Below are 14205 nucleotides of genomic sequence, written 5' to 3' on the forward strand. Positions count from 1 at the left end.
CCTGGCAATTTGTCCAGGGTGTACCTCTCGCCCATAGTCAGCTGGGATAGGCTCCAGCGTGCCTGCGAACCTATATAACAGGATAAGCGGCTACAGATAATGGATGGATAGATTAGATTAAAGTTTATTGTCATTGTGCAGAGTACAGGTACAAAGCCAGTGAAATGCACTGTGTTTTGCAATACTGTGCAAAATACAGTATTATTTACAGGGAGGAAGTGGACAGGATTACAGAGTATGTAAGATTGTATGTACAGTTAGCAGTATTTAACCCATGTGTACCTGTACAATAAAGTGGCAGTGTGTGCAGCAGCAGTATAAACACGTACAATTATTTATATGTACAGTAATATCACATACTGGTAAGTGGCATAGTTTGTGCAATAATTTAAATGATCCATTTTGTGCAAGAGATCCATCCATCCATTATTCGTAACCGCTTATCCTGTGCAGGGTTGTGGGCAAGCTGGAGCCTATCCTAGCTGACTATGGACAAGAGGTGGGGTACACCCTGGACAAGTCACCAGATCATCACAGGGCTGACACAAACAACCATTCACACTCACGGTCAAGTTAGAGCCACCAATTAGCCTAACCTGCATGTCTTTGGACTGTGGGGGAAACCGGAGCACCCGGAGGAAACCCATGCAGACACAGAAAGGCACTCATCAGCTACTGGGCTTGAACCCAGAACTTTCTTGCTGTCAGGTGATAGTGCTAACCACTACACCACCGTGCCACCGTGTTACAGGTTCGCTTCATGGGAACTAACAGGCTCAAACCTGTTTCATCATGACAGTGTCCATGCGCACAAAGTGAGGTTCATGAAGACACCGTTTGCCAAGGTTGATATGGAAGAACTTGAGTCGTCTACATAGAACCCTGAGTTCAACCTCACTAATGCTTTTGGGATCCCCATGCACCATGCTCTGAATTCTAAAAGTTTCCCCAGAAGAGTGGAATGTTATAACAGCCAGGTGTAAGGGGTATGGTCAACTCTGCATTACTGTCTACGGTTCTGGAATGGCCGCATACGGAAGTGACGATCAGGTGTACACATACTTTTGGCCACAATGTCTCATCTCATTATCTCTAGCCGCTTTATCCTTCTACAGGGTCACAGGCAAGCTGGAGCCTATCCCAGCTGACTACGGGCGAAAGGCGGGGTACACCCTGGACAAGTCGCCAGGTCATCACAGGGCTGACACATAGACACAGACAACCATTCACACTCACATTCACACCTACGGTCAATTTAGAGTCACCAGTTAACCTAACCTGCATGTCTTTGGACTGTGGGGGAAACCGGAGCACCCGGAGGAAACCCACGCGGACACGGGGAGAACATGCAAACTCCGCACAGAAAGGCCCTCGCTGGCCATGGGGCTCGAACCCAGGACCTTCTTGCTGTGAGGCGACAACGCTAACCACTACACCACCGTGCCGCCTGGCCACAATGTCTGTCTGATATCTGGTCATTCGTCTCACTTGCATCCAATCATTGTTATGCAAGGATAGGCTAGGCCAAAATTCATCTTTTGGTGCTCAAACAGCACTCACAAAACATGCACGTTAGTCACTGAAGACTAGAAAAAATGTCTCATCAGTCTGAGGGGATACAACCTGGGAAATGCCATGTGTGGTGCAAACCCAACACTCTGAGAACACCATTCCTACAGTGAAGCATGGTGGTGGCGGCGTCATGCTGTGAGGATATTTTTCGTCTGCAGGGACAGGAAAGCTGGTCAGGACTGAAGGAAAGATGGGTGATACTAAATCCAGGGCAATTCTGGAGGAAAACAGAGGTTTGAGACTGGGACGTAGGTTCACGTTCCAGCAGGACAATGACCTTAAACATACTGCTTAAGCTACACTGGAGTGATTTAAAAGGAAACATTTCAAAATCTTGGAATGGCCTAGTCAAAGCCCAGACCTCAATCCAATTAGGAAGCTGTGGCATAACTTGAAGATTGCTGTACACCAATGCAACCCATCTAACTTGAAGGAGTTGGAGCAGTTTTGCCTTCAGGAAGGGACAAAAATCCCAATCGCTAGATGTGCTAAGCTAATAGAGACATACCCCAAGAGACTTGCAGCTGGAATTGCAGCAAAAGGTGGCTCTACAAAGTATTGACTTGGGGGGTGAATACCTATGCGCACTCCAGATTTCTGTTTTTTCATCTTAATTATTGTTTGTGTCACAATAAAACAAACAATTTGCACCTTTAAAGTGGTAGGCATGTTGTGGAAATCAAATGATGATAACCCCCCAAAAATCCATTTTAATTCCAGCATGTAATGCAAAACAAAAAAACAGGACAAACGCCAAGAGGGATGAATACTTTTGCAAGACATTGAATATGGAATTATGTGGTAAACAAGTGTTAAAAAACAAAATATGTTTCATCTTTCAGATTCTTCAAAGGAGCCACCATTTACCTTGATGACAGCTTTGCACACTGGAATGCGTTTCGGTTAACAGGCGTGCCTCGTCAAAAGTTAATTAGTGGATGAGTTTCTTGCCTTCTTAATGCGTTTGAGATCAAACAGTAAATAATAATACAGTAAATAGCCCTATTCCATCCACAACTGTAGTAATCCATATTATGTCAAGAACCGCTCGACTAAGTAAAGAGAAACGACATCCATCATTACTTTCAGACATGAAGTGGTTTAATTAGTGCTGTCAAGCGATTAAAATATTTAATCGCGATTAATGTCGCGACAGTCATAGTTAACTCGCGATTAATCGCAATTTAATCGCACATTTTTGTCACATAAAAAACCACTGTAATTCTTTTATCAGCATAAAAAAGTGAATGGGCTTGGTTTGTACCAATGTTTTTTTTTATTGCAAAGCATAACACGTCTTGACACAGCCACTGCAAAGTGAAACCTAAGCTGAGCACCGGCGCGGGGCTAGCAAGAGAACCATGAGTGAAATGATCTACTGTTTGAGTTAGTCTACAACTCTAATCAGAGAGATAGGTTACACAGTGACGGTAGGCTTGACATGCTTGATTATAATATAAAGTACACTATTATATTAAGTTTAAGTTGTTCGTTGATAAATATTGCATTGAATCTGATCTTTACTGTTTCAGCTCACTTAACACATTTTGTACTTTTACACTTTCTTTCTGTTGATGTGTCGCGCTGTCCAATCAGAGGCTGCCAAATTTGCATATTACAGGAAGGATTTCTGGGATAGCATTGAGTTTACACTTCAGAGGGATCTGGCTTCTTTAGACACTGTCTTCTTAAAACTGAATAAATATTTAAAAAGAGCCAAATTAGCCAGTCTTTTGAACGGCTCTTTTCAAAGAACGGATCACAAAGATGCGGATCCCATCAAAGAGCCATAAATCCCATCTCTACTAGCGCGCCCTGCCCGCGCTGGGTCTTGGGGGGGGGGGGGGGGGGGGGGGGGGGCAGAGGACTCTGGCTGTGCGGGGCGTGGCATTACAGTCTAGCTGCTATCGGTTTTCTAAGCAAAGTCTCTGTTCCAAGTTCCTGGCAGTTTCAAAAGCTTATGAAAAACCTACATCATGTCACAGAGCGTTAATCTCACGATAAAAAAATTATCACCGTTAAAATTGAGTCAAGTTAACGCGTTAATAACGCGACATTTTTGACAGCACTAGTTTTAATTAATAAAAATAAAGAAAAAACACTGAATTAGAAGCTGTGTCCAGACGTTTCACTGGTACTGTATATCATAATTTGACTGATACGGTACATAGACAGGAAAAAAAAAGAACAGAACACACAACCGAACAGGATGGTCACAAAAGATCTCATGTACTTCATACACTTCAAAATGAAAAGCTACATTGAATAGCATTAGTGAATCCCTTGCCTCTATATTTTCCATATGGCAGCATAGCACCTCTGCAAACCATAGCCTATGAACCAGTACCACCTTCCCACTAGACTATTCTAGGTAATCATCACCATGGTAACAGCTTTCTACTCAAGAAAAACCACAACCAGAGCCCAGTCTTCAGATTTCTTCTTAATTTAAACCAAGTTCAGCCTTATAAGATATATAACACGCCATTAAGAGTGAGTTGTCAGACATGAGCTCATTTGGAAGATTTGCGGAAGGATTTGTGAACTCCATTTTAAGGGTCGTGGTTTTGTGTTACGGATGTGGCACACTTTTGGCCATGCAATGTAAATAAACTGAGTAAATATAGTCAGTTTTGAGAAAACTCGACACAGACTATAGCTTCCACTGGAAAACAACTTACTGACAACACAATAAAGGAAAGCCCAGCAGGTGAGAGTATGGTTTCGTGAGGGTCTGCAGTGGGAGGGTGGTGTTTGAGGGACAAGCCACAGGGGTAAGAGTAAGAGTTAAAATGGCTCACCTTCACCTTGTTTTAGCGTGATCTCCTTTTCTCTTTCCCTGAGCAGTAATAGCAACTATGTGTGTATATATCTACAGTGGTGCTTGAAAGTTTGTGAACCCTTTAGAATTTTCTATATTTCTGCATTAATATGACCTAAAACATCATCAGATTTTCACACAAGTCCTAAAAGTAGATAAAGAGAACTCGGTTAAACAAATGAGACACAAATATTATACTTAGTCATTTATTTATTGAGGAAAATGATCCAATATTACATATTTGTGAGTGGCAAAAGTATGTGAACCTTTGCTTTCAGTATCTGGTGTGACCCCCTTGTGCAGCAATAACTGCAACTAAACGTTTGCAGTAACTGTTGATCAGTCCTGCACACCGGCTTGGAGGAATTTTAGCCCGTTCCTCTGTACAGAACAGCTTCAACTCTGGGATTTCGGTGGGTTTCCTCACATGAACTGCTCGCTTCAGGTCCTTCCACAACATTTAGATTGGATTAAGGTCAGGACTTTGACTTGGCCATTCCAAAACATTGACTTTATTCTTCTTCAACCATTCTTTGGTAGAATGACTTTGTGCTTAGGGTCGTTGTCTTGCTGCATGACCCACCTTCTCTTGAGATTCAGTTCATGGACAGATGGCCTGACATTTTCCTTTAGAATTTGCTGGTATAATTCAGAATTCATTGTTCCATCAATGACAGCAAGCCGTCCTGGCCCAGATGCAGCAAAACAGGCCCAAACCATGATACTACCACCACCACCATGTTTCACAGATGGGATAAGGTTCTTATCCTGGAATGCAGTGCTTTCCTTTCTCCAAACATAACGCTTCTCATTTAAACCAAAAAGTTCTATTTTGGTCTCATCCGTCCACAAAACATTTTTCCAATAGCCTTCTGGCTTGTCCACATGATCTTTAGCAAACTGCATACGAGCAGCAATGTTCGTTTTGGAGAGCAGTGACTTTCTCCTTGCAACCCTGCCATGCACACCATTGTTGTTCAGTGTTCTCATGAACATTAATATTAGCCAATGTGAGAGAGAAGCCTTCAGTTGCTTAGAAGTTACCCTGGGGTCTTTTGTGACCTCGCCAACTATTACACGCCTTGTTCTTGGAGTGATTTTTGTTGGTCGACCACTCCTGGGGAGGGTAACAATGGTCTTGAATTTCCTCCGTTTGTACACAATCTATCTGACTGTGGATTGGTGGAGTCCAAACTCTTTAGAGATGGTTTTGTAACCTTTTCCAGCTTGATGAGCATCGACAACATTTTTTCTGAGGTCCTCAGAAATCTCCTTTGTTCGTGCCATGATACACTTCCACAAACATGTGTTGTGAAGATCAGACTTTGATAGATCCCTGGGGCCGCATTACAGAAAGTTCCTAACTTGAGAATCTCATCTTATCTGTCTAGTTCCCGTGGCAACGGCACTTTAGGATCATATTTAGGAAAAGGCTATTACAGAACAGCCGTTCCTAACTCTGTTGTCCTATCCTATCTCAAGTTAAGAAAAGTGTATTACAGAAGCATCCTAACTTCTAAAAAAACTAAAAAATTCTTAAATACCCGTCCTAATTTTAGGATATCCCCACCGCTGTCCTAACTGTCATTTTTACTGTATAAATCAGCTAGTAGTCTACTATTAGACAGAATGGCAGGTATTTTGCTTTTGAGGCGACAACAACAACGTAACCGGAATTTGTTTATTGAAAGGCAGTTGGTAGACCAAAACGACGTTTTAAGGTTTGATGACAAAACTTTGATAAATCGCTACCGGTTACCCCGGGCCATGATCATACAGTTAGCTGATAAACTGCGGCCAGATTTAGAGAGGCCGACTCGTCGACATGGGGCTCTCCCGGTTATAACGTTTCAATTTCATCCGGTTTAAAATTTAAAGCCCGTCGTTGTTTGTCCATACTGTTTACGTCTCTTGCTGTCTCGTGTCAAGTCGTCACTTGTAGCAGGGTATTGTTTCTGTTGTAGCAGCTAGCCAGAGATCACTGGATGTTACTTCACGAGACGCAGTGTAGCTTTCGTTGCTAGGTAACAGACATTAAAGGCGATCATAGATGTTTCGATCGGTTATTTAGGAATCCTAACTCGAGATAAGATAAGAATCCTAAATGAAGTTAGGATTTGCTTCTGTAATACCAAACTGAAAAGAATCCTATCTCACAGCTGTCCCATCTTAACTTTTGACTTAAGATAGGAACTTTCTGTAATGCCGTCCCTGTTCTTTAAATAAAACAGGGTGCCCACTCACACCTGATTGTCATCCCATTGATTAAAAACACCTGACTCTCATTTCACCTTCAAATTAACTGCTAACTAATCCTAGAGGTTCACATACTTTTGCCACTCACAGATATGTAATATTGGATCATTTTCCTCAACAAATAAACGACCAAGTATAATATTTTTGTCTCATTTGTTTAACTGGGTTCTCTTTATCCACTTTTACGACTTGTGTGAAAATCTGATGATGTTTTCGGTCATATTTATGCAGAAATATAGAAAATTCTAAAGGGTTCACAAACTTTTAAGCACCACTGTATGAGCAGAGTGATGAGCAAGCTCGAATGCTGCCAAGTTATTTGTGTTGATGAAAGGTTTGTGCCACAGTCGTACACCTAAATCAAAAGCTGACATGCTGCTGTGTTTCTGAGCAGCACACACACGACGTTATTGTGCTGGTGCTGAAACCTGGGGGCTGCATGGAAAACGATGCAACACGAATTGTTGCATCAAGATTTACGTAGATATGTAAAAGGCACTGCAGTAGCAGTGTGTGAAAAATTAAGTACACCCTTACTGCTTCCATAGAAATTATGAAGGCAGTTAGCAGCCAGGTGTTGCTGATCAAATGAATTTGATTAATTGATCATCAGCAAGTGTGGCCATCTCTTAAAAAGCAGAAGTTTTGGCAATTTGCCGGTCTGGAGCACTCAGGTGTATGTTAACACAGTGCCAAGGAAGAAAGACATCAGCAATGATCTTCTCATCTCATCTCATTATCTCTAGCCGCTTTATCCTGTTCTACAGGGTCGCAGGCAAGCTGGAGCCTATCCCAGCTGACTACGGGCGAAAGGCGGGGTTCACCCTGGACAAGCCGCCAGATCATCACAGGGCTGACACATTGACACAGACAACCATTCACACTCACATTCACACCTACGGTCAATTTAGAGTCACCAGTTAACCTAACCTGCATGTCTTTGGACTGTGGGGGAAACCGGAGTACCCGGAGGAAACCCACACGGACACGGGGAGAACATGCAAACTCCGCACAAAAAGGCCCTCGCCGGTCACGGGGCTCAAACCCGGACCTTCTTGCTGTGAGGTGACAGCGCTAACCACTACACCACCGTGCTGCCCAGCAATGATCTTAGAGAAGCAATTGTTGCTGCACATCAGTCTGGGAAGGGTTATAAGGCCATTTTCAAACAACTCGAAAACCATCATTCTACTGTGAGAAAGATTATTCAGAAGTGGAAAACATTCAAGACAGTTGCCAATCTTCCCAGGAGTGGACGTCCCAGCAAATTTACTCCAAGGTCAGACTGTGCAATGCTCAGAGAAATTGCAAAAAACCCAAGAACTACATCTAGGACTCTGCAGGCCACAGTTAGCATGTTAAATGTTAAAGTTCATGAAAGTACAATTAGAACAAAACTGCGCAAGTATGGCTTGTTTGGAAGGGTTGCTAGAAGAAAGCCTCTTCTATCTAAAAAGAAGATGCATCTGAACAAGCCACAAGCCTTCTGGAACAATGTCCTTTGGACAGATGAGACCAAAGTGGAAATGTTTAGCCATAATGCACAGCGAAACCAAACACAGCATATCAGCACAAAGACCTCATACCAACCATCAAGCACGGTGATGGAGGGGTGATGATTTGGGCTTGTTTTGCAGCCACAGGGCCTGGGCACCTTGCAGTCATTGAGTCAACCATGAACTCCTCTGTATACCAAAGTATTCTAGAGGCAAACGTGAGGCCATCTGTCCAACAGCTAAAGCTTGGCCGCAATTGGGTCATGCAACAGGACAATTATCCCGAGCACACCAGCAACTCTACAGTAGAATGGCTGAAAAAGAAAAGAATCAAGGTGTTGGAATGGCCAAGTCAAAGTCCAGACCTCAACCCAGTTGAAATGCTGTGGCAGGACCTTAAGAGAGCTGTGCATAAACAAATGCCCTCAAACATGAATGAACTGAAGCAATGTTGTAAAGAAGAGTGGGCCAAAATTCCTCCACAATGATGTGAGAGACTGATAAAATCATACAGAAAATGATTGCTTCAAGTTGTTGCTGCAAAAGGTGGTTCTACAAGCTATTGAATCATGGCATGTACTTACTTTTTCACACATGGATTCTGCATTTTCCCTTAATTTTTGTTAAACAAATAATGACACGGTGGAATCTGTTGTGTGTTGCTTTACACCTGAGGTTAGATTTGCATAATTTTCAGACCTGGTAAGGATCAGATGATTTTTTTTTTGTGATGTCTTGATTGGTAAAACCATGTAACTGGAAGAGGGTGTACTTTCTTTTTCACATGACTGTACTACTGGTCAGTTACAGTTTATTGAAGTTATTTTTTTCAGTTGTACAAGCTCTTGAGGTACAGTATACCATAAGAACATGCATTTAGTTTAAAAAAACGCTGAAGGTGTAGACATGTACAGTACATTGACGCAATTATTATTTGGAGAGACACAAAGGGCATTAAGAAGTCCCCCTCATTTGGCAGAGATGACCCAGAAATCATGAAGAAAAAAAAAATTGGGAAAACAACCTCAAGAAGTGCTCGCTTGATTTGGTAGGAGTAGTAATTATTGAAAAGACAAAAAAAAAAGAAGGAAATAAGTAAAATCCATAAAAGCACATGAACAGAAAACTGAGTGTCCCTCAAGTAATATATTCAGAAATGAACTCCAAGTACAAATGAAAAAGTGAAAGCGACATCCGTGACTACAAAAAAGGAAAAACAATGGAATATGACAAGCCCGTTATTATTCTTACTTTTGATAAATGATATTTCTGATAACATCCCAGTGGACATGGGAAGGTCTCTGTTTGCAGATGATTGGGCTTTATGGAAAAAAGAAAGGAAAGGAATGTTGATCATGTGGTTAGGAAAAGTTAGGAAGAGATTAATTTCATGGGGTCATGGCTTTCTAAAGGGGGATTTAAATTTTGTGTGGAAATCTGAAATTAATTGGGAACCATCTTTAGCGAGTGTAGCCGGATGTGGTCTTCTGCTGTTGTAGCCGAGCCACCTTAAAGTGCATATCCTGGACCAATTTTGTGTTTTTTTTTATATGAAAGAATGTCCTTTTACATACTCATCCAGAAGGGTAATTTTGCACAAGGCCGTCTGTCTACAGGAGAAAAAAATAACAAAACGCGTCTGGAAAAATCCCAAGGGAGTCTGGAGCCAGATTCGTGACGTCACGTGCGGATCCGCCAGCAGGCTGCGCGAGCTTGCATGGGTTCAGTGCACAGTCTGTGTAGACCAAGTTTAGCAGCGAGCGATTTTGCATTGAAATACGGAATTGTCGCCTGAGCTTCTAAACCCATGGATTCATGTATCAGTGCTCATCTATCTATTGTTACATAAATCATATTTTTTCTAATTACTATTATGTATTTATATACGTATTTCTTCATTTAGAAGAGTACTGGCTACTGTAGGAGAAAGATTTCATAAGCTACACACATGGAATCGGCTAAGCAGGGTTGTATATACATTTAATGTGCTTGATAGGTCCCAAGATCTCAAGCCCTGACACGCATATCCCTTGATACATGTGAAGTAAGTGTTTTATCGCCCAGCGCGTTTGTGTTCTTTACTTTTGTGCGCGTCGATAAATAACATTATCTGTGTACCACACAAACACAGGAACACCTAATTTAGAGTATAGTCTCTCTTATTTCTTACCCTGGCAACAGTCAACTTGTGAATCGCCGATTTTCTTGGTCTTTTTCTCGGCTCTGCTTTGGTCCTCGGCTTCCGGGAGCCTCGCACGAAGCGCTCCCATTTCTCTCTTGTTGTCCGGTCTTTTGGAAAACGATGAGTGCTAATGCCATCATGATTGGTGTTGCTACACCCTCCTACGATACGTCTGTTAACCATTTTAATAATTCTGTGATAATGTTGAAGAAATTTGCAGAAAACCACCAGGTCGTTTTCTCATAAACAAACCAATGCTGACATGGGATTCAGAAGGAGGCGTCCCGCGCATGACGTCACGAAAATCAGTGTTTGCCGGGAAATCCAAATGCCAAGTTTTTTCAGAGGCAGATGAATTCGCCTCAAATGGCTTGATTTCGACTGAATTTTTCTGGTATTGCGCAAGGTAAAAAAAAAATTGCACAAAATGCAAAATGTGACAGATATTTGACCAAAGTTTAATATAAAAGAGGAGAATTACATTGATCTTGCTCCTGAATTTACCCGTGATATGCACTTTAAGGTTTGAAGCGACGTGCATTCCAAGATGCTTTCTGCTCACCACGGTTGTAAAGAGTGATGGAGTTGCTATAGCTCAGACCAGTTTGGTTATTCTCCTCTAATCACCCTCGATAAAGTGGTTCAGTCTGCAGAACCTCTGCACACAGGATGTTTTTCTTCACACCACTGTGTAAAAATTACAGATCAACTGTTTGAAGTACTCCCACCGGCTCATCTAGCGCCAACACCCATGCCACGCTTAACCAGACAATCCAAAGTTTAACAAGAATAGACAATGGTAATATTGACCTTTAAAACTGCACTCCCCTCATTAACATTTAGGTCCTTTAGGTGTGTGTATTAGCTGCATTGCTTTTCAATGCTAAAGGAACAACCATTTTTGCAACAAATTTGTTCTAGCATGGGCGGCACGGTGGTGTAGTGGTTAGCACAGTTGCCTTACAGCAAGAAGGTCCTGGGTTTGAGCCCAGCAGCCGACAAGGGCCTTTCTGTGTGGAGTTTGCATGCTGTCCACGTGGGTTTCTTCCGGGTGCTCTGGTTTCCCCCACAGTCCAAAGGCATGCAGGTTAGGCTAATTGGTGGCTCTAAATTGACTGTGAATGATTGTTTGTCTCTATGTGTCAGCCCTGTGATGACCTAGCGACTTATCCAGGGTGTACCCCACCTCTCACCCATAGTCAGCTGGGACAGGCTCCAGCTTGCCTGCGACCCTGTAGAACAGGATAAAGTGGAGATGGATGTACATTCCAGCACAGTTTCCTAGGGTCTGCCCATCAGATGTCTATTTTCCTTTAAGTGTTCTTTTAGAAATGATTAAGCTGCTTGGACCATCTAATATACTTAGTTGGGATAACATGAAACAACTTGAAGTATCTTTAGCGTACTGTAAATGTACCTTGTTGAATTTCATTGAATACGTTTGAAAGGAAATTTAATGAAGTACATCTATATTAAAGGGACTTCAGGTTCCAAAAACAATATTTAATTTGCTAAATTGAAACCCACACCTGTTTAGTATCCATGCCCAGGCCATGGGGGCAGCCATGGCCTGAAGGTTAGAGAAGCAGCCTTGGGCCCAAAGGGTCACTGGTTTGATTCCTGGGACTGGCAGGAAAAATGTGAGGGGAGTTGAATGAATGAATGTCACTTACACCTCCCTCAAGGGCACTTCACTGGCTGAAGTGCCCTTGAGCAAGGCACCTAATCACAAACTGCTCCCTAGGTGCTGTAGCATAGCTGCCCACTGCTCTGGGTATGTGTATGTGCTCACTGTTCAGATGTGTTCACTGCTTCAGATGCAGAGGAGGAATTCTGCTGTGTTTGAGTGTCCATGTGACCAAATAAAGGCTTCTTCTTCTTCCTCTTCTCAGAGTGCATGGGACATCCATCCATCCATCCATCCATTATCTGTAGCCACTTATCCTGTATAGGGTCGCAGGCAAGCTGGAGCCTATCCCAGCTGACTATGGGCGAGAGGTCATACAGGACAAGTCGCCAGGTCATCGCAGGGCTGACACACAGAGACAAACAACCATTCACACTCACATTCACACCTATGGTCAATTTAGAGCCACCAATTAGCCTCACCTGCATGTCTTTGGGGGAAACCCACACAGACACGGGGAGAACATGCAAACTCCACACAGAAAGGCCCTCGCCGGCCATTAGGCTCAAACCCAGGACCTTCTTGCTGTGAGGCAACAGTGCTAACCACTACACCACCGTGCTGCCCAATGTTCACATCAAAGTGGTATAATCAGGTACATTCCTGTAAATTCCCACCTCTGTGCTGGGAAGTCTTTGATCACTGTGAATCAGCGATGAGAAAATGTTCTCTAGTTCTACCTGAACACGTTTTGTTTTACAGAGCTTGATATGTCCGTCCATTAGCCACTTATCCTGTTCTACAGGGTCGCAGCGGACTATGGGCGAGAGGTGGGGTACACCCTGGACAAGTCACCAGGTCAACGCAGGGCCGACACACAGAGACAAACAACCATTCAGACCTAACCTGCATGTTTTTGGACTGTGGGGGAAACCGGACAGAGCACCCGGTGGAAACCCACGCAGACACGCCGAGAACATGCAAACTCCACACAGAAAGGCCCTTGCCAGCCGCTGGGCTCGAACCCAGGACCTTCTTGCTGTGAGGCAACAGTGCTAACCACTCCACCACCGTGCCGCCCAATGTTCACATCAAAGTGGTATAATCAGGTACGTTCCTGTAAATTCCCACCTCTGTGCTGGGAAGTCTTTGATCACTATGAATCAGTGATGAGAAAATGTTCTCTAGTTCTACCTGAACACGTTTTGTCTTATAGAGCTTGATATGTCCGTCCGTTAGCCACTTATCCTGTTCTACAGGGTCACAGCGGACTATGGGCGAGAGGTGGGGTACACCCTGGACAAGTCGCCAGGTCATCGCAGGGCTGACACACAGAGACAAACAACCATTCAGACCTAACCTGCATGTTTTTGGACTGTGGGGGAAACCCACGCAGACACGCCGAGAACATGCAAACTCCACACAGAAAGGCCCTCGCCAGCGGCTGGGCTCGAACCCAGGACCTTCTTGCTGTGAGGCAACAGTGCTAACCACTCCACCACCGTGCCGCCCAATGTTCACATCAAAGTGGTATAATCAGGTACGTTCCTGTAAATTCCCACCTCTGTGCTGGGAAGTCTTTGATCACTGTGAATCAGCGATGAGAAAATGTTCTCTAGTTCTACCTGAACACGTTTTGTTCTATAGAGCTTGATATGTCCGTCCATTAGTCACTTATCCTGTTCTACAGGGTCGCAGCGGACTATGGGCGAGAGGTGGGGTACACCCTGGACAAGTCGCCAGGTCATCGCAGGGCCGACACACAGAGACAAACAACCATTCAGACCTAACCTGCATGTTTTTGGACTGTGGGTGAAACCCACGCAGACACGCCGAGAACATGCAAACTCCACACAGAAAGGCCCTCGCCAGCAGCTGGGCTCGAACCCAGGACCTTCTTGCTGTGAGGCAACAGTGCTAACCACTACACCACCGTGCCGCCCAATGTTCACATCAAAGTGGTATAATCAGGTACGTTCCTCTAAATTCCCACCTCTGTTCTGGGAAGTCTTTGATCACTGTGAATCAGCGATGAGAAAATGTTCTCTAGTTCTACCTGAACACGTTTTGTCTTATAGAGCTTGATATGTCCGTCCATTAGCCACTTATCCTGTTCTACAGGGTCGCAGCGGACTATGGGCGAGAGGTGGGGTACACCCTGGACAAGTCGCCAGGTCATCGCAGGGCCGACACACAGAGACAAACGACCATTCAGACCTAACCTGCATGTTTTTGGACTGTGGGTGAAACC

Source organism: Neoarius graeffei, chromosome 26, assembly GCF_027579695.1.
Source record: "Neoarius graeffei isolate fNeoGra1 chromosome 26, fNeoGra1.pri, whole genome shotgun sequence".
Taxonomy (NCBI): Eukaryota; Metazoa; Chordata; class Actinopteri; order Siluriformes; family Ariidae; genus Neoarius; species Neoarius graeffei.